At 36.7% G+C, this 15658-nt stretch overlaps 1 long non-coding RNA gene across 1 annotated transcript; it reads right to left on the bottom strand.

The window, feature by feature from the left end:
- Positions 1-8734: 8734 nt before the first annotated feature.
- Positions 8735-11455, bottom strand: LOC144628423 (uncharacterized). Its single transcript, XR_013566249.1, has 2 exons — positions 10332-11455; positions 8735-10157 (listed from the first exon to the last, which is right to left on the bottom strand). It is a non-coding gene; the product is annotated as an uncharacterized LOC144628423 (long non-coding RNA).
- Positions 11456-15658: the final 4203 nt, after the last annotated feature.

Below are 15658 nucleotides of genomic sequence, written 5' to 3'. Positions count from 1 at the left end.
CAAACTCCTAGAAAGTAGAGACTTGTTAAGGCCCGTTTACACTGGCGATTTTTGTCGCGCAACTCAATGCAATTTTTGTCGCGGCGAAGTTGCAGCAAGTCGCCGCGATATCGCGGCGATTTCATGCAACTTCGCGGCGATAAAATCGCCATGAAATCGCCGCGAGTTTGCACGCGTGAAAACTAGCGGCGATAAAATCGCCGCAAGTCGCAGGAGTTTCGAACCTGTTCGAAACTTGATGCAACTTCGGCGCGACAAAAGTTGCATTGAGTTGCACGACAAAAATCGCCTGTGTAAACGGGCCTTTAGTGTAGTCTATATACATTTCTTATAGCAGTACGTTTATACAAGAAGACGATTTTCTTGGTTTTTCTTCATTTCTATACACTCTCATAAATTAATATAAGTTCAGGTTTATAAAGTTTCTGGTTTTGTTTATAGCCGTATTTTAAGTCAAACTTTCTTATGTACATGCCGACAAAATAATCAACGTTTTTATGCGGTTGGCCCTAATGCAGCCGGGGGAATAAGCGCCAGTTTTGGCAAATCTTCGTAGAAGCACTCGAACAATTTCCCGCGAACTAGCGCGAACGGTCACGAGTATTCCGAAAGCTGTCGCGCGTGCCGTCGTTTGTCGTCGCGCGTATAAATACGTCATGTTGCTTAGCAACCTCTGGGATGAAAACCGCGGGCTCAGTAACTTTTCGGAGAAGTGATGTCTCCATCAACTGGCACTTGTTCCCCCGACTGTAATGAAAAATAGATTTCGCTGGGCGTAAAACCACGTGGTTAATTTGATACGCAGCAGCCAATCAAAAAAGGTTTGAAGAGCACGGGTATGAAGTCGGCCTCGTTTTCAGGTCCTGGGACGGGATGATGAAACACCCTGGGAATAAGTGGCTTGTTAGCTTAACCGCCATTTCTTTTTTTACCAAATTAGGGTTATTTTTAAGCGTTCGCGTTTCCAGTCATTCTTCTAATTTCATATTTCTTTCTTGTGCTTAAGGACTATAAAGTTTGATTTGTTGTATCTAACGTTTGAGAATCATAAACTGCATTTTTTCAGAGTTCTCATGTAACAAGAATACTGAATAAAAATGTGACATTTTTGTAGATAACTCTTCTTGTAGTTGTTGGGTGTTTACTGTACTTGCTCCCAGTCCCTTGCTGTCCAATCTGTGGCGAGTGCAAAGACCGACCAGGTTTCCAAGTCAGCTTGACGTCATGTTAAAATTGCGACGTCATGAGTCCGCGGGAAGGGAGGGGGGGGGGGTCTATCCTAGATGGCGGCAGTATCCCCGGGGTGACCGCCATTTTAATATGAAGTCCGTGCGATCAAATTTCTTTGCGGGAGTCTGCCTCATGCCCGCGGCATTTAAAGAGTAGTTGCACCAGAAGATTTACAACAAATGAAATTTACGGATAATGTTACCTAACCATTATATTACATGGAAAAATGTGAACACTTTTTGGTGGTTATTCAAAGCGAAACTCAGGGGAAACGCAAGAGACAACACGAGAAATAACCGGGAACAAGCGAGGGATCCCACAAGGGGAACGTGAAAGGGAATAGTTCACGCTCCTTCAGTTCCATCAGGAACGATAGCCTGCGTGCATCAGGCTAGAGAAACGACGAGACGCGCGAAAACGGGGAAAACAATGTAATGAAACACACAAATCGCAAGGGTTGAAGAACAGGAAGGGACGCGCAGGGATTAGGAATACACAAGTGAACACGGAACCCCATGGGGTAACGCATGGGGTAGGGGTAGTTTATAGGATTAAGGTTATTGTTGTGGCCAGAGCGGTTTAGGTTTACGATAAATGAGGAAAGTCAGAGGGAACCGAGAAGCCTAGAAAATGTACGAGAGAAACGCATGGAATAATGAATGATCAATATGAGGGAACTTAACGGAGGAAACGCACGAGACAATTCAACGCACCGGGAACGCCCGGTGAACTCACAGGGAACGCAAGGGGGACGTAGGAAGGAACCTATGAGGGAACACGCGAGGTAAGTTGTCAGATATTTGGTCTCTTCGTGCCCCATGGCGCGAAAAGGACTAAGTAGTGACCCCAGACACCGAACTCCAGCCATATTACGGATTACGGATCGGAAAAAAAATCGATATATTCGTTGTCATTATGTTCACATATGTTATTCTTGAAGTGGGCGGAAATCTTTCTACTCGCAGTGTCAAACTTGCGTGGTGAACGCGCGAGCTGCGCGAAACTTCCCAGAATTCTTTGCCAAAACAGTTCGTCCACGGTAATAATAAGCGCAAAATGGGATAAACATGAAGCGAAAAAAGGTTCTTAATTTAGCGTGTTTCCTTGTTCTGTCGTTACTCTTTGGTCATAAAATGATTTTATATTTATTACTGCGTAACTTTATTTTATCTTCAGGTGGAGTATGTCGCTGATTTCTGCATAAAGAGCAGCTGAACGTCAGCGAGCTCTGTTCTGTTGGCGCGCGATTCAACTCGAAATGCAGGTAAGCTTAAGCTTAAGTGGTTCGCAGTTAGTAGAGTCTTAAGTATAACCAAACTCACTTCAACGAAGTGTCGTGGGAATGAATGTGGTATAGCTAAACATCTATGTTTGATAGTTTTTTAATACTGTATGAAACGGGTGTGTTGTGGCCGCCATATTGGTCTATAGAGGGTGAAGTGTGTGTGTGTGGGTGTGTGTGTGTGTGTGTGAGTGTGGGGGGGGGGGGGGTGAGGTTAGGGGATTGGGAATTTAAATATCAGAATTGCTGTATTTATCTTACAGGTAAAAGACAACTGAGATTAGATGTTTGGTTTTATAAAAACAGAAAATTATGTCAGAAGAATAATTCTTCTGACATAATTTTATTGTGCAGTTGTAGGAGCTATCCATACCCACTCAAATGAGAGTCATTGGAAATTCTGAGAGGGAAGGGGAGTTTTTAAAAGCCAAACTGTTTTATAGGAATGTGTGAAGCTACACTGGGATTTTCAGAAGGGCGAGCGATCTTAATCCAGAAAACCTCCAACGGAGTTATTTGGAGTTCAAACTCTGGGATTGAGGGTCTTGCACAAACCAATGTTTCAAGCGGGGCCATATGTTACTTGCGCATGAGTCAATCTACCAGTACTGTTTGTCAGTAGCCATGAATCAATTGGTTTAAATTTTTCTGTTCCTTCTTTTAACAGGTGAAGGCAGGCTAGTTGTGGACAAGACAAGAAGGGGATATCATAAGCTTATTCTTTATTGATGATTTTATTGCAATCCAGGACCCAGGTAAACACTTGTGTTGTTATGCATTGATCAAATCAAAATTTAACCTGGCTCCCCTGGGGAGGTCCCCCTAGGATTCCCCTGCAGGGTACCCCCTGAGATTTGTGGTTCAAATCATTAAATTCAAAGAAAAGAGAATATAAAATTGCATCGTTATAATAACAGGTTGTCACAGGTCAGGAAGGGTCAGGGGAAAATGTTTTTCAAGGTCAGTGAATTTTACTGTCTCATCAGGCTAATTCTAAATTTCTTGCCTAAGTCTGGGACATTTCAGAAAATGTTTTCTAAAAAACAAAGAAACAGGAAAGATTCCTTTTATAGATTATAACTTGGTTCTAGACAACTGAAAAGAATAGGCAATGTATCTAATGATGTTTAAATTCCCAAGAACAACAGATGTACACCAAACTATTGAGCCCCCAGCAAAATCAACAAAATTTACCCTTGACAATAGCTACTATATACCAATTTCAATACCCGGATCAATAGTCGTTTCTGGGAAACTGCCTACCTACCCCTCCCCTAACCTAACATTAACACTTACTTCTTTCTTTGGGCAAAATGTTAGGTTTGGGGAGGGGTAGGTGGGCAGTTTCCCAGAAACGACTATTGATCCCAATACCCTTCATCAAAGGCACTGACTTCCACTCAGATCATTGGCATATAATGAAAGTCACCAACAACAAATTTTCTCTAGACTGCTTTAGTCTGGATGATCACAATGGACAAACAACTGATACTCCTGGGTTCAAATCATTCGAATTTACTTAGTCATATAGTGGTCAGTAACTTATTATGTGATCATTATCAGGGAAAACTCAGGAAATTGTTATTACTTTCTTTAAAACTTCATGGGTGGTGAGATTAGACTTCTTTGGTTGGGCATCTTGGAATAGAGCAGAATAAACTGGTCTCCCCCAACCCCAGCAGCAGTTTCTCAGGTTTTTCCAGGTTAAGAAAGTTTTGAATTGATCATTGCATTGTATGACGTAAACCAAGTTCTGCTTTACATATTGCAAGGCCACAGACATACTTACTTGAAATTAGTTTTTTTTTACTTACAAGCAAATAGGTTCAAGAAATTATTTAGAAAGTGGATAACACATTAATTTTTTTTCTATGTTACACAAATTACTGTATTTCCTCTGTTCAAGCCTCTTGGGTGGGGGCTTGTTATTAATGTTTGGTCATTCAGATGGAGGTGCATACCTACAATATAATAATAGAAAAAGGTTTAGGCAAGGGGTGCAATTGGAAGGGGGAGTTAGTTAATGTCCGGCAGTAAAAGTTTTGTAATCATGTGAAACATACTGATTAATATCAACTAAATTGTTCCCCCATTCAGATCAAAATCAGGTCTGGAAAGTTCCTAAAATGAAAAAAAAAAAAGATATCAGTTTTTTGGGAAGTAGAGGAATTACCTTAAGATTTGTCTGAAATCAATTTTCTGTGATCTGAATTGTTACAACTGGCAATATTCACTCTCGACGTAATCCCTCCCTCCCCCCCACCCTACCCATTCCAACCAAGAAAGCAATTTCCCTAGGTGAAAAATGATAGATAGGGTGGTGGGCTAAAAATCCGCCGCCAAAAATATTAAATTTAACCCCCTTTTAAAACCACACAAAAACCCACTACAACCCGCATTAATGAGGGGTGGGGAGGACAGAAGGCTGATTTACATGTTTATTCCTCAGAAGTGAAGGGATAAGGCTAGGAACCAGGGAGTTAAGGTGGTGGGAAGCCTACAGATGGGATAAGGGAGGGTAACATGTGGGACTCTGAAGGTGCTGGCAAGTGGGAGAAATAAAAAAAAAAATTACATCACTGCATTCAATTTTGTTAAAGAAAGAGCACAGAGCCAGGAACCACTAAAGAAGGGGTAGGAACTAATTACCAGTACCCCTATCCCCCGTAGGTCTCTTCCTGTTTTCCCCTGCCCAATTTCCCTGCCCCTGCCTGAAAGGGGTTCTTCTTTAGTTTTGTGTAAAATACTGCTAATTACCATTCACCATCGACATAATCCTCTTCCCTTTAAATCAAAACAAGAATTGACATTTAACAGATGAAAAGTAGAGTGGCATGAAGAAAGGGGTGGGGGGGGGGGTGGGCTGGGCTTAATAGATTGGTCAGCTTGTTAGCATTTTATAATGAAAGTTTTTTACTGGAATTCACTGTCAAAACAATCCCCCACTACTCCCATTGACACTGCAATTTTCACAGATCCAAAATTAAAATTAGGAGTATAATTTGTGCATTTTTTCTTGATTGTGTTCACAATCGCCAAAATCCCCTGCCATTTGGACTGAAATTCCTGAAGGAGATTGGGTCTCTGTATAGCACGTCTAAAGGTAGTAATAAATGGGTGGGGTGTGGGGCATGGTGTGGGCTTTAATAGAGAAAGGGGGCTAAATTGAGGAAATGCAGTAATATTCTGGTTTAAAAAACATTTTTAAAAATAAGTTAGACAAAATGTTGCTTGTAGTTATTCTTATTTCATATTATTAATATTTTGAACAACCTACTGCAGTTCACTAATCATTTGGAAAAGAAAATATATTTTTTTAAACAAAGTAACATCGAAAAAGTATTGTCCTTTTATTAATCATTTCAAAACCACCAAACAACAACACACCTTTTTTTGTGGTCTTTTGAATTAGGCGAATTGCTGAATGAAAACTCTGCAGCTCAGACCACCATAAACAATGTTGAAATCAATGTATTTATAAACTAAATGCCAAGAAAGTCAAGGACTTATTTAATTTCAAGTGGCAAATTTTATAATATGATAAATCAAGCAACTGGCTTATTTATGACTACTTATCAATTAGCAAGTGATTTTTTTATGACTTCTTATCAAAGTATTTTAGTGACCAATTATAATTTTGTGACTGTTCTTGACAACCATAATAAAATTGATGAGTTAACTGAATCAGATACCTTCTGAAAAACCTGTTGTACTAATTCTGTGACTTGCATCAAATTATTTTTTGCTTATTAACACATTTTTTTCTTTCCTATAATTTCTAAACTTCACGTTTCTCAAAAGTGTTATCCACTTTCCAAGACAAGTTGATTAGTTTTGTCATTTGTTTTTGATATAATTTAAACTTGACTTCTGCTTGGCTATGTACATGCATGTCTGTGGTACTTGTAGTAACCGTACTATACAGTGGCCCATGTGTAAGAAATATTAATATGACTTCTAAATTCTTTTAAGAAATTTAAAACACTTATCCCTTCAGCTTGAGTTGCAAAAAGATCAGTTTTGAAATTTTGCTAAAGGACCACAAATTTGAGAAGTAATTTCTGAGCATTGCAAACTTCAAATTAGGGATGTTTAATCAAAACATAGAAAAAATTTTGTTTTTGTTCATTGGGCTAACCTTTTTCAGTGGCACAATTTGGAAGCACCGAATTGAATATTTATGAAGAAAGAAAATAAAATGGCGATTCCACTCAGGCTGACTATTCAAATGTTTTATACATGGGGAGCTCCAAAGCTGTAAAAAAAAGATGAATGCCAAACAGCTCCAGCTAAAAGATTTAGTTTTATTTTTACTAAATTCTCATTACTTTAACAATGTTGATTTATAAAAATAATAATCAACAAAAAACAAAAATTAAAATTGATGATTTCACTGTGCTATTTAATCGTTATGCTATAAATTCAAAATTTTCAATTTACATTCAATTTACAATACATCAAAGAGATTTAGTTTTTATTTCTCAATTAAATTTTATATGGGGAATTCCAAATCTATTAATGTAAAATGTCCAAAAACTTCATTGAAAAAGTGAATATCCATGGTTTAATCTTTACTAATGTCCATTGTCGCTCAAAAGATTACTATTTTGATTTATTCCATATTCTCATTACTTCGTCTCACTTTTGCTAAAGGGATAAGTGTACAAAGAATGTGATTTAAAATTGTCACTAAATTGTGTCAACTAAATTTGGCTAAAAATTATCATTTATTGTCTGGAACTCCCGACAAGTCCAAGAAAAACTTTCTACTCTATTTCGGTTGAATTTTAAGTCTAACTCTCATTGGATGAATATGGGCCACTGTACAGTCTTTGATAAGGTAACAAGGAAATAATTGCTGAAAAACAATGTCTGTTTATAGGAAACACCTCAAATACAAAGATGCATTAAAAACGGGTGTAGCCTTCTGTATACTTGGATAAAATCCATTCTCAAATTCATATTTGCAAATTGTCTGTAAATACTGTAAAATTAAAAAAAAATCTTTGCAAATTTAAGATTATAAACAAAGTATTGCGTAAAAATTTTAATTTATTCTCGAGTCGGTCTTTTTATAATCTCATTTGTAGTGCGTCTTTGTGTTTAATACCTCAAGTTCATTGCTGTATTTGTTAAGTACAAAATGTGCTTAGTTGCTCAGCCGCTTGGACATTCTTTTTCTGGGATTTTTTTTTCCGAGGCAAACCTTTAAACATCAAACAGAATTCCCATTGTCAGATAGCAAGCTATACCACTATTAAGCTATTTACTTGTGGCGCGCTTTTTGTTGAACAAGCATTTCATTCCACGCTGGCATCTTGTCGCCAAGGTTTTTGTCAATTTTCAAAAATTAACAATGAGCTACAAGGCGCAATTCCGCAAAACGCGCGGAGTAAAGTTTATTTCCTGTTTCGTCAGCACATATTGACTTTGCTTTTATTTTCGCATCTTCAAATTGCAACTCCTATTTTTAGTGCAGCCTTGATGAAAGTGACGAAATCTGTTTAGAGTTCACGATATTACGCCTTTTACGCCTATCAATTGTCTTGATTTGTATACTCAGCCAAAATAAAGCGTGACAGTCGAAGAGGAACAGTCTTGCGTCACGCTTATCTAATGGCGTTGTGTTACAGATTAACTTCGCAAAATTTGAGTATGATAAGGGAAAGTTATTTGAAAACTTGACCTCTTGAGCAACAAAGTATAGTTTGTAACTTGCGAATACTACAGCCAAAAAGGCGGTGGAGGTAAAGAGAGTGTTTTAGGGCAGACATTGTTTATTTTAGTAGTGTTTTTTCGTAAAAGCAGAACTTGGTTTGAGATCCTGTTATACTTCGTAATCTTTCATGCAACTATTCTCGCAATATTCTCAAAGGTGGCGTGACAAGTGCGTTGCGTGAAACATTGTGTCGTGAAGTATACCGTGTGATGGACGAAATTCTTGCGAGACAGTTCGCTACAGCGGTTGGGGAAAGTCGGAAATTTGTTCTACTTTCCGCAACCGTTGAAGTGTCTTGTTTTGCAAAGGTTTTGAACTTTGCGCGGTGTGTTACGCGGCACAATGTTACAATGTTTTATGACTTGTCACGCCGTTTTTCGAGAAGATTGCGGGACAAGTTGCGTGACAGATTACACTGTATAGCGGGACTTAGTCATGAACACAAGTGTTTACCTGGTTATTTATGGTGGATTGCTTGTAATAACGACAACACAAAAACTGCCTCTTTGTCTCTTTATTTGCGTTTTATTATGTTAAAAAAAAAAAAAATCTAGCCGATCTTGTCCCTGCTTGTCGGGTTGTTTTCACTCTGCTCTGAGCTAAAGTGTTTCTTCTGTTCCTCTTTAATATTCCAACTTTGAAATCCTGGTTTGTTAATCAGATCCGCCATCTTTGATGGCGACACTTGACGCACTTAAATGATATGGCCGTTTGCTCCCAAGTGGAGATGGCATAATGAGGGGAGGCGAGAGTTTGCTCCCCATGTCTCCTCGGATTCACTCAACTACGTCATAATACCACACCATTTGAATTGGAATATTCATTAGTTTTCAGAGCCGTAAATAATGTGCCTGCCAAAAAATTAATGCCGAAATAATAAAATTTAAGATGCGTGTTTTCAACAAATGTATCTTGAAATTTCCGTCGGAAGGACCAGAAAAAAACTGAAGTGCTAAAATACAAATCATGTTCAGTACATTTCCATGGATGTCAGGAAAAGAATTGAACGCAGAAAACCGCTAATCTGACTCCCCGACCAAACCTCCTGCCGACTGTCATCCCACAAACTTCACCAAAAGAACGCAAGTCATTTGAAACCCTCCTGTCAGAGCTGATACAAGTTTAGGAGTTTTCTATCGCTTATATTTAAAGAGAAATAAAAGCCATTTTGTGATATTTAAGGCGAATGATTTAAGGTTTAAACCTAAGATGTTTTGGTAAAGTTAAAAATAATTCAAAAGCAAGCGGCCGATTGTTTGCGTCACCTAGAATTGCATAAAGCTTGTTTTGATATTAGCTGTTTCAATTAGAGAAGATTTTCTTTAAAATTAAATATTTGCAGCATCTGCTGCATATAAGAATCGAAGTATTTTTCGAAAGAAATCGCGGTAAAATGTTTTGCGCGCAGTTTTCAAGTAGATAATTTGAGAGCAAGTCTTAATTAAATATTCAGAATTTGAATCGCCTTTAGATGCAAACACGGTGGAATTTTAAAGTTCTTGTTTTATTGTAATTGTCAATTTTGGTTTTGAATAGCATTGAACACGAAGCATCCTCGGGGACCCAAGGGAAGTTAATCGGGAGAGACGAAGATAACCGGGCGACAAAATCGATGCGACGCGTCGCGCCGATTTTCCCGCTCGGGTAACTTCGTCTTGCCACGATTAACTGCCGCTGGGTCCCCGAAGATGGCAACGAAGTTAATCAAGGGTTAGGTTTAGTTTTGTTTTGGAATTCAAGATGAACAATTGGCTTATGAAAAATAAATTAAACATATATTTGGCTATAAAATAGAGGCGTAATTGAAAGTTTTGGAAGACAATATAAACAATTGGCTTATGAATTCAAAATCGAATTATATATTTGGTTACAAATTAACGTTTTCTAGGTTTAGTTTTGTTTTGGAATTCAAGATGAACAATTGGCCTATGACAAATTGAACATATAGTTGGCTATAAAATAGAGGCTTAATTGAAAGTTTTGGTAGACAATATAAACAATTGGCCTACAAATTCAAAATCGAATTATATAATTATTTGGTTACAAATTAAAGTTTTCTAGGTTAAGTTTAGTTTTGGAAGGCAAAAACGAACAATTGGCCTAAGAAATAAGAAAATCGAATTATATATCTAGTTGTAGAAAAAAGTATTCTAGCTTTAGTTTAAAGTTTTGGAAGTCAGGATTAACAATTGGCCTACTTTTCGAAATTTGATTATAGAAAATGGAAATAAATATTTAATAAATGAGATCAAATTTCTGGAATGTTTACTAAAGAAGCCTTCTTTGCAGGCGTTACTTGGGTCGTCACGCAACACTCCTAGAGCGAAGCGTTACGTGACAACTCAAGTAACGCCTTCAAGGAAGACTTCATTAGAATTCTAACTTATTTCTAAAGTTAATTTTACTAGTTAATTTGACTATCTTAATATATATTTATTTGATTCTTAATTTGTTTTGGTTTTAGAAAACTAAAAGGAAAAATATGTTTAAAGTTTAAAGAAAGAAAATCCCTAAACAGGTATCAGCTCGTTCAGAAGAATCCCAGATGACTATCAGCTCAATCTAGTGTCGCTTGTAAAATTCCAGTCAAGCCAGATAAGTGGCATTCTTTGTTCTAAACTAACCCCAACATCCAGGAAATGTACCGCCCAACACCTGCACTAAAGCACTACTGTTTTACGTCCTCAACAACAGAAGATTTCCAGATGCATCGATTGAAGCCAAACATCTTTGAAAGCCAATTGGAATAAAGGTGTGGTATTCTGACGTAGTTAAAGCAAAGCCGAAAAGACATGAAAAGCAAACTCTCACCTCCCCTCACGATGCCTCCTCCACTTGACAGCAAACGACCAAATCATCAAAGTGTCCAAGTGCCTCCATCAAAAATGAACGGATCAGATAAACTCACCAGGATTTCTCAGTTGGAATATTGCAGAGGAACGTCAGAAACACCCAGCTCTGAGCAAGAGTTTCCACAACCCTGCAGGGACGTTGATCGGCCAGATGAAAATCTGACCATTTGTAATGTGTGCGGGTGTGTGGGCCATCTCAGTTCCTGAAAATAATCTAAAATATACCAAGTTCAGTGGAAAATATAAAATCCACAAAGAGAAATTAAACAAGCTCATTAGCACAGTGAGAACAGAAAAATGCCTACCCCACTTAACTAAAACAAAACGTTTTCCCCTGGACTGACTTATTAAGCTATAGTTCTTAATTTCTAATTATGTTTATATAATAGTAAGACTACTTAACTTGCATTTTTTGGAGAAGCTTAGCATAATTAGTTATAATTAAAATTCTTCTGTACTCTATAAGTGTCTTGAAAAGGCAATACCTAAGATTGCAGAAGATTATGACTCTAGCTTAAAAATACTACATCGAAACCCTAACAAAAAGAAATACATCTTTAGTTTCTCGCTAAAATAATGAGACCCTTATATGTAAGGCTATCGTGGCAAGGCGCAGTAGATCCAAAGGAACTATTCTAAACCCACACTGAATTGTTTTGTGTATTCCAAGATCGACCCAAAGTGCTTTAGCCTCCTACGCAGACGTCCTTCTGGCTCGTCACGCAATCTTCCCTTTCTCAGATAGCGTGACAAGCCAAAAGAATGTCTGCGTAGGAGGCTATAAGTGCTTTAATACGAAAATAAAATATTTTGCCTATTTGTAACTGGATTAATTAGGAATTGCTTTTTTTCTGTGCTAATGAGCTTGTTGTGGCACCTTTAAACAAAAGAAGACAAAAAATATGCAAGGTTCACAATTGTCATTTGAAATTGATCGTGTAAAAAAATAAAAAATTTTGTACAAGAGCAAATAAACTGAATGTGTAAAATTCTAAAAATTGGATCGGAATTAAAATTTCTTAGTCAGACAATTGAATTGAATTTGAATAGTTTTGTAGCAAAAAAAACCCTAGGTTTTAAGGTGTCTTCTTTGTTCAAAGGTGCAAAAAATAATATTGCAGTCCCAAGTGCCATCATGCTATTATGATGAAATCTGAAAAATGCCCCTAAAATTTTTCTAGTGTAAAAAAAAAATCAAAAGAATTCCAATACCGTCCTACCCAAGAATGTTGTAATTTGTTAGAGTAAAATTGGCTGAGAACGCTACTTTTTAAGGTGTGAAAAGATAAAATAAAGGCCTAATAGAGCATGATGGACATTGAAACTACAATGCATCTTACCTTGTAAAATAAAGAAAATAGTATATTAATAAAAGAAACAAGTTTCCTATTGAGAAGCTTCTCTCCCAAAAGCAATGTAATTTGGATAACAGCAATGGATTTTTTTTTTAAATGAGAACATGAAACATTTTACCTAGCACACCAAGATACTTGGCATTCCGGCAATCTGATATGCCAAATGAACAGACAAAAAAATATTTTTCCCCCCTCACTCTGAAATTTAAAGGTTGCCGTGGTAAAATAGCAAAAATGATATGAAAGAAGTCCTGAATTAAGAGGGAAGTGGTAAGTTAAATCTAATTTGAAACTGTTCAATAGAAAACTTGTCAGACAAATGAAGTTTTGAACTGAGTTTTCACAAGCAAACAAGTGGCTTCAATTAGTAAGATTACATTTCTCCTAATGTTTACCGGTACATTGCTTTGGATTTGAATTACATGTTTTAGACTTTGATAAAAGAAAATCAAATGTAGGATCTTGTTTTTCAATAAATGAAACTAATTTTAGAGGAGTCTCAATTAATTTGAATTCATTGATGATTGCTTTTAAAAAGTAGCTAATAAAATTATGTAAGCAAGCCACTTATTTGCAAATGAATGGCACACACACCACACACCGGCCGGTGTAATACTCTGTTTATTTTAGCAGCTACATGTGCATCAAAGCTATGAGATTTTGTATTTTAATGCTCTAGACTTACTCCATGGCTAAAAAAAATAATTGATAAATAAATGTTTAATGATTGATTGGGTAATTGATTGTATTTTTGATTGATTGATTAATTGACAGTGATTGATTATTTTCTTGATTAATTATAATTATTGATGAATTGATTGATTAGTTAATGAAAAGATTGATTGATTGATTGATTGATTGATTGATTGATGATTGACTGACTGATTGATATGTTGGTTGGTTGATTGGTTGGTTGATGACTGATTGGTTGGTTAATTGGTTGATGATTGTTTGATTATTTGATTGATTGATTGATTGATTGATTGAATGATTGATTAGTTGGTTGGTTGATTGGTTGATAATTGATTGATTGATTTTTTGACTGATTGATTGATTTTTTGATCAATTGATTGATTGATTGATTGATTAGTTGGTTGGTTGGTTGATTGGTTGATGATTGATTGATTGGTTGGTTGGTTGGTTTGTTGTTTATTTAATTGAATGATTCATTAATTGATTGACTGATTGATTGACTGTTTAATTGACTGATTGATTAATTGTTTGTTTGTTTTTTGTTTGATTGATTGATTGATTCACAAATGATAAATTGACAAACCAAAATAAAGTTTTGTTCAGAGAACCCAGTGAATAGCTTGTACCCAAGACACAATCGTTTTTCTACAATTTGAAATTACCCAACTAACAACTGCAAGGACTGTAGAATCTGTATCACTTTGTGCACATGTAACTCAGCAATAAACAATAAATATAAACATTGTAAAGCAAATGTTTACCATGAGTCATCAAGAAATGTTTGGTCTATTTTGGTGCAAATAGCATCACCGAGATGTTAATAGCAATTTTGTTAAAAATGAAGACATGCAGAATAATTTAGTATGTGACCTCATGGTAAACACTTGCCAATGATCAGTCTATAAACACAGTACCTGTATTATTCCAACATATAAAAAAATATTATTTACATTCCAGCTAAAGTGTAAGTTCTTGAATATCCTAGGCTTGCGGTCCATCTGCTGTCTACTGTCTTCAGTCCTCAGTCTTGCAGTCCTCCCTAGCTTGGTCCTTGGTTCTTGGTCCTACCCTTGGTCTTTGGTCCTCCCTTGGTCCTGTCCTTGGTCCTCAGCTGTCTTATGTCCATAATCCTGGGTCATTGATGCTTGGTCCTTAGCCATTGATCCTGTCCTTGATACATGGTCCAGGTTTGACGGTTTATTGGTTGATGGTCTTGGGGCCCATGTTCTCCATGTCTGCCAACATGAATGCAAAACCAATAATTTAACAAACAAATATTATGAACCTGGTCCCTAACCATGGAATACTTGTATAAACCCATAAAAATTCTGTAAATATTTTTTTTTCTTTAAAGTGCTTAAAATTATAAGCAATGGTTGATAAATGGTTGAGGTTTCTTTTTTGATTACATACAGAAAAGAATTCAATTACAAGTACTACATGTCCATCTTGCATTACAAGACAAATCAGATGATTTTGTCATCTGATTAGAAAATTTTTAAATAAGTACAGTGGAATGCCAGTTTCTCAAAACCTCAATTTTTAACTGCGCTGCGCAGTTCTTGCTCTGCACGTGGTTTATTTTTTTTCGTCGTCGTTGTAGTAGTTTTGTCGGTGACCAGACCCAAACCTCCACTCGGTCAAACTTTAAGTCACGTAATGTTTGGAAGCTAGAAAACAGTAACATGGGCAATTTTCTTATACTTTGGTCTTCTTTTCGATTTTGAAGCGATTTTGAAGCGTTTAAATCAAAGAAATTACTAAAATTCCATGCAATGAAAGAAAAATACGCTTTAGCGGGCCAGAATTTACATTTATTTAAACACCATTACGTTTGTGTTGTGGAATGTGCTAGCGTTGCACAAGTTTTCATTTTCACAAGGCATTATTGACGACGATCGGCCAGAATCACGCAATGTTTTAAAAGCTATACATCTGCTACAAAAGGAAACTTAACAAATCCTTTGAACTTAACCAAGCATGTTAAGTGTGAAATGTTTGCTTTTAAGCTTTATCTATTTTACAAGCTGGGTCATCAAGAGGATAAATTCAGAAGTCTGACATGCAAAGTTTGTGTCATTGGTAAATTAATTCCCCGGGGAATTTCCACTAAGCTCAAACCAGCTCAAGTGTTCTTCTCATTATTTGCTTCAATATTCCATTTTTTGGAGCGAGTTATTCAATGTTCAAACAGAAATTCTATACAACACTGAATGCTGATTAATAGATATTTTGGCTTCATGGACCAGGATCATGGAAATTAAATTTGGCCAGCATTAGCATATAAGAAAAATAATTAATTGCAGATGGACCTAGTCAACCATGAAATGTCACACAGCGTGTTTTCTTACCATTTTATTTGTCAGTCGCAACACTGTTTGACGCAGGTGGAGGGGATAAGTGGGGGGGGGGGGTTGAATTTTTTGTTCCCTCCACATGGCTCCCCTAAAGTGGTCACTTGACCAGCGCAGTTTTAAGCTCTAAGAGCTCTTGTTTTTCTTAATCTCCTGCCAACTCAAACCTAAAA

The sequence above is a fragment of the Oculina patagonica genome, chromosome 10 (genome assembly GCF_052425735.1).
Source record: "Oculina patagonica isolate OP01 chromosome 10, crgOcupat, whole genome shotgun sequence".
In the NCBI taxonomy this organism is placed as follows: Eukaryota; Metazoa; Cnidaria; class Anthozoa; order Scleractinia; family Oculinidae; genus Oculina; species Oculina patagonica.
Note: the sequence above shows the minus strand (reverse complement) of the source record. Positions and strands in the feature narration are given on the sequence as shown.